Source organism: Phasianus colchicus, chromosome 16 (assembly GCF_987193195.1).
Source record: "Phasianus colchicus chromosome 16, bPhaCol1.hap1.1, whole genome shotgun sequence".
Lineage (NCBI taxonomy): Eukaryota > Metazoa > Chordata > Aves > Galliformes > Phasianidae > Phasianus > Phasianus colchicus.
The window spans coordinates 6,205,464-6,217,715 of NC_143451.1; the positions used below are offsets into that span (position 1 = coordinate 6,205,464).

General features: G+C 40.8%; 1 long non-coding RNA gene across 3 annotated transcripts in view; it reads left to right on the forward strand.

Annotated features, from left to right (window-relative positions):
* The window catches only part of LOC149915740 (uncharacterized), a 367,280-nt gene that overhangs the window by 217,129 nt on the left and 137,899 nt on the right, over nucleotides 1–12,252 (forward strand). For 2 of the 3 annotated variants that reach the window (XR_016471713.1, XR_016471715.1), the window contains exon 1: nucleotides 8,326–8,395. The exons of the other annotated variant lie outside the window; for it this stretch is intronic. This is a non-coding gene — a long non-coding RNA (uncharacterized LOC149915740). Of the gene's footprint in view, nucleotides 1–8,325; nucleotides 8,396–12,252 lie in introns of those variants that run through there. 3 annotated transcript variants of the gene reach the window in all.

The following is a 12,252-nucleotide window of genomic DNA, read 5'->3' on the forward strand; positions in this document are numbered from 1 at the left end:
AGGGCAAGGAGTCTTTATCACAGTGCTATGAATCTGGACCCTAAAAGAGTTTGGAACAACAGACAGCAATTAATTTTGGCCTTCAAGGATTATCAGAAGGCTTCACATAAATTAAGAAGAATGCTGTGGAAGTTAAGAAGGTAAGCAACTGTGCAGTGCTGGAATACCAATGACTGCCCTTGTTTATTATAAAATAAAAGGCTCAGTTATAACAGGAGAACAATGAATTTCTATAAGCATATGAAGTTAAGCATTTGCCATTACTCTTAATTTGCTCATAATGGAAGCAGACAAGATTTTCCTTCGCCTTTTTGGAAAGAAATACTTTAATATGAAGAATAACTTGTTTGTTGGTCAATAAGAAAACATGCAATGCTCTGATATATTAGAAAAAATAACGCCAGCACAGCACTGCATTTTCAGGCATCTGATAATTTTAGAGAAGAAAAATATATATACTGCTTCAAGTAACACCAACTCTGTATTTTCATGTGCAGTCCTTTAAAATACTATTGAAATAATTTTAATTAGATCTGAACAGAGAGATCCAGATCTCAGCATACAAATATTGAGATCAAATTCTGATTCTGAGTACATGCACACATTTCTATTGATTCTGTTAGCATCCATGTACTCAGACAGATCTGACTCTAAGATGAACCTTAGAGTAGTGCTGGTGCTATTACATGCCCAATTAATGTGTTGGCAAATCTCTAACAAGAAATAACAGTTCAGAAAAGGATGAATGTGATCTATAAGAAGATTCTGTATTCCTGTTTTGTCTTGATCAGACTTCCTTTGAATAGTGACAACAGATATTACTCCACAGAAAGAAAAATGAACAACTGGGTAGAGACCAATCAGACACCCTGTAGATGTCAGTTGTCTGTTTTGATGTGGTGTCTTAAAAGCCCCTAAATTATCATCTAAATTTTGTCTTAAAATTACTATTAGTGCTAACATCTTTCTGCTGCAAAGTCCAACTATCAGTCTAAACATCTATTTTTGTTTTGGATTATTTATTTAAGTCTGAAGCTTATATTCTTACAACTCTACATTCCCCTTGGGGTATTGTTATTTTTGCTAAATGAAGAAGGAACAACATTTCCGATAAGAACATTTCATGAGAATAAAGTTCTTTCTTTATGGTGAATTAAACTGCTAAGCGTTCATTTTATGTTCTAATCTCAGCATTGCAGCACAGCACAATTCCAAAAGTTAAGGAGCTGAGCTGCCCAGTTTTTGTACATGACACTGCTACTAAAACTACCAAGTTGTCTAAATATTTTTTTCAGTGCAGCACCAACTTTAGCCTCCTCTTACAAGTCCAGAACACCACTGTTCTCAGCGTAGGGAAGGATTCTGGTGCACTGAACAGATGCACGAGCAGAAGGGTGAAGATGGAGTCAAATCTTGCTGTTACCGCTCTTGGAGTCAAATTTATTCTGGCTACAACTGGCAAGGGTGCCAGAAAAGTTTATATTCTTCTCTAGCATAAGCATTGTTGGTAAAGCATTCATCACTGAAGCCTCATAGGATTGGTGATAGGAGGGCAGGCTGAAAGTAGAGCAGCTTGTAGCAGCTGAAGTCTGAGTCCACAGGAAGAGGCAGAAAGCAAACCCTTTCTGGAATGCTCTTCCAGTCACTTTGTGACTCAGTGTTTTTTTGGGGGGTAATTTGTTCTGAGTTTTCTTCCATGAGGTTCTACAATTGCTTTTTGAACTCATGTGAAGTACTAGCAGCCCAGTTACCTGTGTCAGTACACACAGTGGCTTACATACCTGCTCTGTGGTGACTGACTTCCTTCTGCTCGTTGCAGACAGGTCCTACAGTTACCGCTGCCTCCCTCCCTTGCACTGGATAGAGACAGCTGTTCCCTTGCTCCACTAGCACCTCCTCTGTACATCCTACTATTTTATGAACTTCTGTCATTGTCTTCATTCACTTCTTTTACAGCTTCATCTGAATCTCAGTCTGTTGAACAGTTCCTTGTGTAGAGGTTGTCCTTTTGAATGCGTTTGGCACATTCCCCATCCATTTTCTATTTCTCCTGTATTCTTTTTGGGACACAGCTGAGCCCTGGGCTGCCACTCTCATAAAACAAGCTTTGATAACTTAAAGATCTCTTTCTTGTTGATAATCAGTTCAGAACCTATTTATGTATATGTAAAACTTAGGAGTTTTTCCGACATAAATTGCTTTATGTTTAACAGTATTGAAATTCATTTGCCTTTCAGTGTCACAGGAGTACCCTGCATCTCTTCACAGTTGGCTTTCAACTTTACGGGAAAAAAAAAAACTATTTTATCTTGAAAAACTCATCATCCTGAGAAAACTTTGTCAGCTGACTATCCGTGCCCTTTGTCACTAGATCAGGCTGGGACATGTTTAGCTCAGCTGCCCGTGGGGATCCCCTGGTGCCATCCTGCCTCTGCGACAGCTGCCCTGCTTTTGTCCCATATCTTTCAACCACCTCTTTTTCTGAGGGAGAACAATCCCTTGTGTTCCGTGACAGCACAGCTTCTTTAAAAGTCTTTGATGAGGGACCTTGTCAGATACCTTCTGGAAATACAAATAGACAGTATCAGCTCAAACTCCCTTATCCACATGCTTGTTGATTTCTTCAAAGAACTCTTGGTGAGAGGCTTTCAGTAGCAGTGGCTTTGAAAGTCATAACAAAAACCCGTGTTGACTTTTCCACAAAAAAAATCGTATATTAATGTACCCAGTAACTCAGCTCTTTACATCCAGCTTTTACTTTTTACTTTAATTTTTCTTTACCAGATTTGGCATCTCTCTCAAGTTACTGTATGTAGCTTTTGGACATAACGGTGCAGACAATGAAAGCAAATCCTCACTTATCTGCAGCAAACTAGAGAGACAAACAGCAGTCCTGCCTTGAGAAACATGGTAGTGTTTGGGTGACCAGAGGGGCTCAGCCTTGGGAGCAGGCTGAGAATCTGACTGAAGGGGATTCATAATTGGTGTTGCCTTTGGCTGTGCAAAGAACACCTGAATATGCCATTTCTGGTGACAGCTCTGCACTCCCCACAGAACTCCCCACTCCTGTTGTATCAGTCTGCAGGGAAATTTCCTCTTTCCAATCAGCTTCAGTTGACTGAGCTCTTCCAAATACAGGTTTGTTTCCTTGTATTCGTTCCCTCCTTCCCAAGTTGTTCAATGTGCTTTTCTGCAGTTTCTTCTCTAGACCTTTCGATCCAAGCTGCTGCAGCCCTAAAGCAGCCATTTGGCATTGAGAAGATGGAGCTTGTGTTATGTGGGGGTTTCTGTTCCTTGTTTGTTTGTTAGTGGGGAAGTGGGAGTTAAGCTGGGCAGTCTTTTTTTTTTTTTTTTTTTTTTCTGTATAAACATCAGAAAATAAAACCTATCTTCTTTTTTTTTCCTAGAATCACAAGTTACAGCAATGGTTTCCATGTTTAAAATAGAACACAGCTGTTTGCATCACAGCTCTAACTGTGTGTGTGTGTTAGTAAGCAGGTTGCTTTTTTTCTGTGGTCTTTGATAAGACTGTGTAGGGTTTTGTTTGTTTTCTTTTATACCTTAAACACTATTTCCTAGCAAGAGATGTAACTTGAATTGGTAGTTTGTCGTCCTCCCATGCCTTTGTGTGTGTGTGCGGTTTGGATCAATATTTTTGTAAGCCCACACTTATGCTCTTGGTCCCACTCAGAGAGAAATAGAACTCCCCCACTCACGTCAAAGCCAAGCAATTGTAAATCAGCACGGAGGTGCCTGGCAGCCACAATAAGTGCTGTGTACTGGAATGAAAAGGTTACTCATCCTGACTACTAATGAATCAAGTTATGTCTGCCACAGCTATTCTCTGTATGATACATTCATCAGTTAAATGGGTTCGAACCAGCCGTTTGCATCCTGACAACAAGGTGGAGCGGCTCCCAAAATCTGTCTGCAGCATTCAGATCCTCCCAGAGTGCAAGGGGAACAGAGGCGGCTGCCAAAACATGTATTTGCAGTTAAAAAAAAAAAAAATAGAAAAGAACAGAACCATGGATGCAGTGGCTTTTTTTATGACATTGAAAAGAGGAAACATTTGAAGACGACTGGATAATATCCCTGCTATTTCTTTGACCTCAGGAGAATTTTAAAGGAGTTTGATCTGTAATATATACCTGAGGGGGTTATCTAATGTTTATTGGTTACAGCAAACTGGTTTTATTTCATGTATATTCTGAAGTGACATATGATAACAACAGTGGATAACATCCATCAGATTGGATTCGTTAGGAAAAGTTTGCCAAGAACCCTTTCTAAATCTTTGAAGAAAGAAAGCTCTGCTTTAGGGAGGACAGTGTGCATATAAGAGCTTTCTGTAGTTGAAACCAGCTTTGAATGAGGTAGTTAATCATAAAAGTCTGTGCAGGTTATTGCAGCCTCCACCTACAGGCTAGGATATTTGATTTCTTCTAGCTATTTAGTTGCAAAATTTGAGCTTACAATGTGAATGAGCCTGGGTCTTTTTTGGGTCTGACCTCCCACATGCCCAAGTCTGGGAACAGGAGGACAGCTCCTGCTTTTGCACTTGAGCACATGTACAGAGCCCTGCAGGTACAGAAACATGAATGGGTTTGGCTCAGCACCTGGGGACGTCAACAGGACTGAGTTCTGGGGTACAGATACGTACGTGAATGGTTTACTGAGCTGGGGCCTGCAGGACTACTGAGTCCTTTGTGGTCTGTGAAATTGCCCTGATATGGGAGGACCATCTTTGGGCAGCTCTAGAAGAAAAGTTCATTACGTACAATAGTTTTCATATCTCTGATCTAGAGATGATAATTGTCTTGGTGTTTTTCATTTTCCATAAAGAGTGGAATAGGGTCCTCTTTATACTCAGGGCAAATTGTCCACAAACATATAGAAATACAGACGATGCTTTCTGTCTTCAGCACTCTTCTTCACACTATGACTGCAGTATGAGGCCCAGTAATTTTATACTGATATAGGCTGGTTTAGCAATATGGAGCAGTGTATTAGTGTAAGGATGAATATATTAGTTTAGCAAAAGGAATCAATGAGTGCCAGTTCTAAAGCTTTCCAGTTTAGCTTTGTTTGGTGTGTGAACAGCCTTGTTTTTCTCAATCATCCTGCTTCACAGAAACACTGGAGTCACAATAGACTACTTTTATCTTTGCATCCAGCAGGTGCAACGTTTTCTTGGATTTCACATACACTGTTTTAGGTTATAGTGAATATAGTGGTGAAAAACTGCTGAAGGTCAGCCAAAAGTCAGTGCAACGAAGCTGAAGGAGAAATAACAGGGAAGAGGCAGGTGGTCACACGACCACCTTAGATGCAGTCACACATGTCCAGAAGGACGTTAGCATACATTAATAAGTTCTTGCAAAATAATAAATATGTGTGCCAATGTATGCTTGATTTATCAAGTAGCCCGGTATGTATCATGAGGAATAAAGGAATGTTGGCTTTCTAACACCACAATGGAGTTAGAGAGTTTCCTTCACAAATTTTGGATGACAATATGGTCTTAATTTTAAGATTCTTGTTGAGCTTTAATGAAAGAAGCTCTGTGGGATTCCCACTTTGTAGGTGGGTGTATGCAGATTCCCCTTAGCACGTAGAGCAGAAGCTGGATACTGAAAGGTGTAAGTGCTGATATCACTGTCTTTAAGGGGGAGCTGTGAAAGTCTGGTACAGTTTGGGGGCTGGAGTATCGTTGCAATGCTGGTCACTTTTGCATGTTTACTCCTCTGGTTTCATTTAACATCACCCAGATCATTAGTCTGACCAGGCTGGATTCAGGTTTAGTTTGTTTTCTTTTTCTTTTCCATTACTTCTTATGACAGTAGCATTCATGCATTCTCCCCCTAGGGTAAAAAGGAAAATAAAAACATGATGGAACTAAGCAGATCCCCTTTTAGGCAAGCATTGTGGGTTAACACTGGAGGGCAGTTCAGCACCATCCAGCTGCTTCCTCCCAGCTCTCAGTGGGAGTGAGAGCCAGAAAGGTAAGAGGGAGAGAGTGTATGGGCTGAGATAAAGATAGTTTCATACAAAAGAGAATGAGCAGGTTCATAAAATAAAATATAACGAGATTATCTTGCAGTAGTAACTGCAGGAAACTAATACTGGCAGGAATGAGATGCTCAGCCTAGCATACTTTTATCCAGCCCTTGAGCAGGAGCTGTGGATCACGTTGGCCTTGCTATGGCCCAGCTGCAATGCTAGGCATAGCCTAGCCAACTAATTGAAACAGAAGCACAGCTGGGTAGTTCAGGTTTAGCATCAGCAAGTGTGGATCTGTCAGAGCACTAATGAAGGTGAGCTCTTCCAGGCAAATTTGTGCGTGGGTTACTGTCCTCTGCTGCATTTATTCTTGAGCTGGTTGCACATCTTGAAAGCACAAGTTGTGCTGTGCTACAGGGGTACACTTGGGGTGTTCGTTGAAGAGTCCCTCTGTGCCAACAGGGAAAAGTGAGAGACCTACTCAAATTTTACTGTTATCTTTGTCCCTTTGTAATAAAAACCTAAGTTAGATGCTTGTGTCTGAAGTTAACATTTCTGTCTCTTCTTAATCTGCTCTCTCATCTTCCCGTCCTTAGCATGATTGATTGCTGTGCTCTGAAAACAGCAACTGAGCTTTTTGGCAGCTTGAGATTTTGAATTGTGCAGTAGTGGCAGGAACAGTTGGCAAGAGTTTCTGAAAGGTTAATCCACTGAGGATTTATGGGTTTGTGTTAGGGAGAGAGCAAACATTATTTGTGTTGCCATGTTATAAAACTATAATCTGACATTGATGGTTATTTTGATTTTGCTTATATTTCAGTGAATGGGAATTACATAATAGCTACTTTCCTATGCAGATCTTAAAGTGGCTTAGGAAACGCAATGAAATGTTTTCTGCTAGGGATCATGCAGATGTGCTCTCAGGCTCAAAGAATGAGCAAAGGGTGGAATCTGGTGCCACATTTCAGAGTCTGTTGTGCTTCTTCTCTTGCAAACTTCCAGCTTTCTCTGTCCCCTCTCCCAAGCCATTAAACATTATTTCATCTGAACAGAGCTAGGGAGACCTCGTTTCAAGTATATTTTCTTCCTGCTAACTAGTGCAATAAGGAGTCTCTAATCGTGCATTGCAAGCTTTTCTGAACACGTTGCTGAACAAAGTAGATGGCTGTTTTTGTTCCCAATGTGTCAGATGAAAATGATATAAAAAATAAAGAAATGAGAAGATAAATCTCAAAGAAGAAGAAAAAGAGAGACTGAACAGAAATAATTTTTCTTTGATGATAAAGAAGTTCCCTTCAAACTTCTGTCTAAAGTCTAGACAGGTTCTTATTTAGTCTGAACCAGTTTGTTTATTTCTAATTAAGAGCATTACTTGGTTGTAAGGTCAGTGGGGATATTTTGCAATCTGTGCTTTTAATTTAACTTGAATAGCTTACATCTGGGAAGAAGGAGAGCAAATATGAAGCTCAATAAACCTAATGTGACAGATAATAAAAGCAATATGCAAGATAACAGTATTAAAAATTGATAGTTTAATATCAGTAGGAAGGTTCTGGTCATTTTGTAGGAAAGCAAAAGTTAAAAGTTCATCTTCTGAATACAGCTTTTCAAGTTGTGCCTGTAAGGGACTAATTCCTGTCTGTGCAGCGTAGCATGGGGGATCTTAGCTCTGGATTTGCACCAATTCAGATGTCAGTGCTGTTCCCCTCTCTTGAGCAACAGACACTTAGGAACGTATGGACATACTTGAATGATTGGCATCTTTAGTTATCTCTGCAACACCGCAGGGAGATGTTGTATTCAGCTTTTTGTTTTTGTTGATGGTCCACATTCCTTTCCAACTCAAACTCTCAGAACAGAGATCATCAAATTAGCTGGGATTCTGGAATATTGACATTAGTATGTTAAAGCTTAATATGTGTGATTTGGAGCTATAAATTGGATAGTTATTCCAGATGTTTCATCTCTACAAGGCTAAACACTATAATTTACATTCAGCTGGAAAGCATTGGACACTTGCTTTAGACATAATACGCTGTTTTCTCTGGCAAAGCAAATTTTCTAGGTCTCATCTGTTCATCATGTTCTTTCACTTGAATGTCAGACAGAGTATACGTTGATTTCTTTGCCCATACTTCAGAAGCTGAATGTTTATTGACGTATATGGGAACTGTTGAGTCCCAGCCTGAATCACTAATTGAACACCTGGGGAAAGGACCTGATCAGCCCTGGGAGCACAGGTAAAGGCAATTGTATGTGACCAGAAGGGGTGGAGCCTGGCTGCACCTCTCTTAGACCTCATTTAAGGGCCGACTGCCACTGGGGAAGGGTCTCTGGTTGGAGATCCCTTCCTTAGGGAGTTTTCCCTGTGAGCCTACGTCTTCAGAGATGGGTGAGCACTTTTTCTTTTTCTTTGTGACATCTTTCCATTGTGTTTGTCCCTTTGTCATTACACCTCCTGTGTCACCATTCCACTGCATTGATTCTTCTGATTGTTTCATCGTGTTAAAAATGGGCATGAAAAGGAGCTGCTATAATGGTGGAGGATAGTAAGAATTGTTGTATCATTGATGTTATATAGATAATGCAAAAGAATTTTGCTGAAACAAGTAGGGGTTGAGGAGGGTCTGGCTCTGATAAAGGAGTTATGGTGTTTGGAGTGCAGTCACTATTAGCATTTGGATATGTGATGGTTACCGCAGAAAAGCCAGATCCAAAGCATATGGAACAATTGCAGCCTACTGGGTTGATATGTTGGCAAACATTTACTTCTTAATGGCAACTGCTGTGTGAGTGACAAAAATGCTTCTGTGCCTTCTGGTGCAAGGGGGCTGTTTAAACAACAGTGTCTTGGCACGGTTTGGTGCATCTGTGGGAGCCACCCCCAGACCCGGTATCATTGACGGGATCAGGAGGCACACGACGTGGAACTGGTGGCTGCGCAGCACAGGGCAAAACTGCCTGCTTCTGCTGCTGTGATGTGGGCTCCAGGTACGTTTCTCTGCCTGTAATCAGTGCAGGTCACATTCAAGATATGTAACCCTCATCTGCATGTCATTGATTTTCTAAGTGGTATTTCGGCACTGAAACCATCAACCACTAGTTTGCTAATTCAACTTTTCCTTGAGCAGTTATGAGTTTTCTCTTATTGTTCTGTCTACCTTTGTCTCAAGAACTTTGGATATCATAGCACTTCTAATAACACAGTGCTTTCTGCAGCTCATGTAGATTTATCTGTAGGGCCATGTTAGTTGTCTTCCAGTAGGTTTGACTACACGTAAGCTGAAGAGTACACTGAACTTCCTAGTTTAGTTAAAAGCTACACAATGCCCTCTAGTTCTTATTCATGGTAGTATCATCTCTTTAATTGTGAAATTGTAATAGTAGCTATAGTGAAATCTGCAGTATGATCATGTTGTTGTATAGGAGTTATTTAGAGGCCATTTGTTTTGATGTAGCTGGAACCACTTGGAGAGGCTGGATGCATCAATTAAAAATGGGAAACTACAGTAATCCTTCTCTAGATTTAAAACTCAGGTAGACTGAACTCTTGACCTCATTGTATCCTGCTTCCTAACAGCTCAGTGATACTTGCAACTTAAATTGAAATTGCCCTTCTACATAATTAACTTCTGCCTGCAAAAATTTTGCACCTTTGTAAGGAAGTTCAGTAGCAGAGCTTTAATGTCATGTTGTGGTTTAATCTCAGAGAAGCAATTACTGTTGCTTGGTTACTAGTGCCATTGCTATCAAATTTTAAAACCCAAAGCCAAGCTAACAGCACATAGTTTTAGGTATAAGCCTTAATAGAAGGCACAGGTGAGGGTTAAGGCTGATTCATGTCTTCAGACTTCTTTGAGTCTTTGTATTTTTCTGTTTCTGTGAAAGTACAGAAGATATTTTTCAGTGGGCTGGAATTTGGTATTTTTTTTCTGATATAGCTTTGTAATTTCATGGGATTTTTTGACAGTAGGATGAAGTTCTGATAAGTACCAGAGTCCCAGAGCTGAACAGAAGAATGAGAGATCTGCTTGCAAGCAAGACTGAAACTGAAAGGTTATGAAAACGTATGGAACGAAGCCCAGGGTAGAGACAGCTGATATCTTGTTGGAGCAGGTCCAGGGGAGGGCTGTGAGGATGGCCGAAGGGCTGGAGCGACTCTCCTATGAAGAAAGGACGAGGGAGCTGGGCTTGTTTATGTTGGAGAAGAAGGCTCTGGGGAGACCTTACTGTGGCCTTCCAGTAGGTGGAGGGAGCTTTTAAGCAGGGGAGGGGACAACTTCTTTGCATGGTCTAATAGAACTGTGATAGGACAGAAGTGAATAACTTTAAACTAAAAGAGGAGAAAACTAGGTTGGATGTTAGGAAGAAGTTCTCTACTCAGAGAGCAATGAGGCCCTGGAGCTGCTGCCCAGAGGAGATGTGGGTGTCCCTTCTCTGGAGGCATTCAAGGTCAGGCTGGATAGGGCCCTGGGCAGCATGAGGTAGTGGGTGGCAACCAACCCGTGGCAGGGGGTTGCAATTCAAATGATCTTTAAGGTCCCTTCCAACCTAATCCATTCTATGATCGTGTGAGCTGAAACCAGTGGTTTCAACATCCAGCCCTGCCAGTCAGTAGACAAATGTCATGGATTTCTAAATCCTTATAATGTAGATGTTACAGACAGGGGCAAAGGGTCTGCCAGTCCTGGATTTGAACATAAGAAGCATCCCATATATTTCATTGGAAATGCTGGATCACAAATGCTGTGATCCTTGATCGTAGTGAAGTTGATGATCAAGTCTGAACTTTAAGGACTATCTTAAAGGCTTCAGATTTGTTCTTGTAGTAACTAGCTGTGTATATTTGACTCGAATGTTACTTTGTGTAGCTACATTTCCTTTCAAATAAAAATATTCAAGAATTTAAATATTGAATATGATCTAGGTCAGCAAACACGCATACTGGGAAACTGATATTGAGAGGAGGAGCAAAATTGAGGCAGACAACTGCAGTCATTCTAAACCACTATCCTTTCTTCATCTTTAATGCATATTTGATGTGCTGTTGTGCTGTCGTTGTAGTATACTTGTCAGTCTTCCCTTCTTTAAATGAATAGTTTAACTGGATCTTTGTTGTGTTGCTGGTTGTAAGTCTCCCTGTCTTCAGGTAAGAAACCCATGAGAGCTGCAGATTTATTACTAAAGTTATTCCACTATTCTGAAACTGTAAATTATGCCTCACTTCACCACCTCCCCACTTTCACAGAAGACAATTTTAATGCTGTGGGAATAAAGTGCTTCTTTCATGCATAAGGATATAATAAGACCATCAGTAAACTAAGGGAAAACACAAGCTCAGAGGACAGTGTGTATGATGAACAGTCTTGAAAAGAGACCAAATTCAGGCTTATTGCTGAAACAGAAGATGAATGTCATCTTTATCCCTGCCATTGTAGAAGGAACTTTAGACTTCTCTTAAAGCTGGAATGCAACCGGAATATTTTTCCCTTGTTTTTCCCACTGCAGTTATCAAGATCTTTAAACTCATGCATGGATTTGCAAATCCTTGCAAGCAGAAAGTACTGTGCAGTTTCAATTTGTTTAATATTCTAAGGTTCTTTTTCTTTGTTTTCTGGTTCCCTCAAGCACTAGCTCTGAGAGTTTGAAACTGGGACACCAGAATTGTACCAGAGCTACGCATATAGTGCTGATACCCACGAAAATGATCAGAAGCTTTTTGTGTGTAGTATTACATATATTCTACAGCAATTTATTCTGGAGATGAAAAACATGGGCTGACAAGACAATTTTACTGCAAAATTCTCTGCAGAACATTTGTGCATGCAGTTTAATTGTCTGGAAATTTCCTGTCCTTACAAGTACTTGCTTCAAGGCCTTGAAAATGCTCAAACCCAGAACAGTCTGGAAAATGGATGTACAGAGTGGAGGAGGAAGTCAAGCTCAATAAGCAGGTGGAAAAACTTTTTGAAGCAAGTTAACTGCAAGGGCGCTGCTATGGCCGCCCCCTCAGCAGCGAGCAGGTGCTGGGCAGAGCTGGCAGCACGGTTGTGGCACGTGAGTGATTCTGCAGCTGCCCACCCATCTCAGCACTGGCAGTACGAAATTTACTCCTCTTTCCCTACCGAAAACAACTGACTGATGATTTAACGTTGGCATGCAAAGCACCCAGATGTCCAGCTCCAGGAGGAGTCTCTTCAGTAGAATCAGCTTCTTGACAACTCATTTTTCTTTGTCTGATTCTTGGCT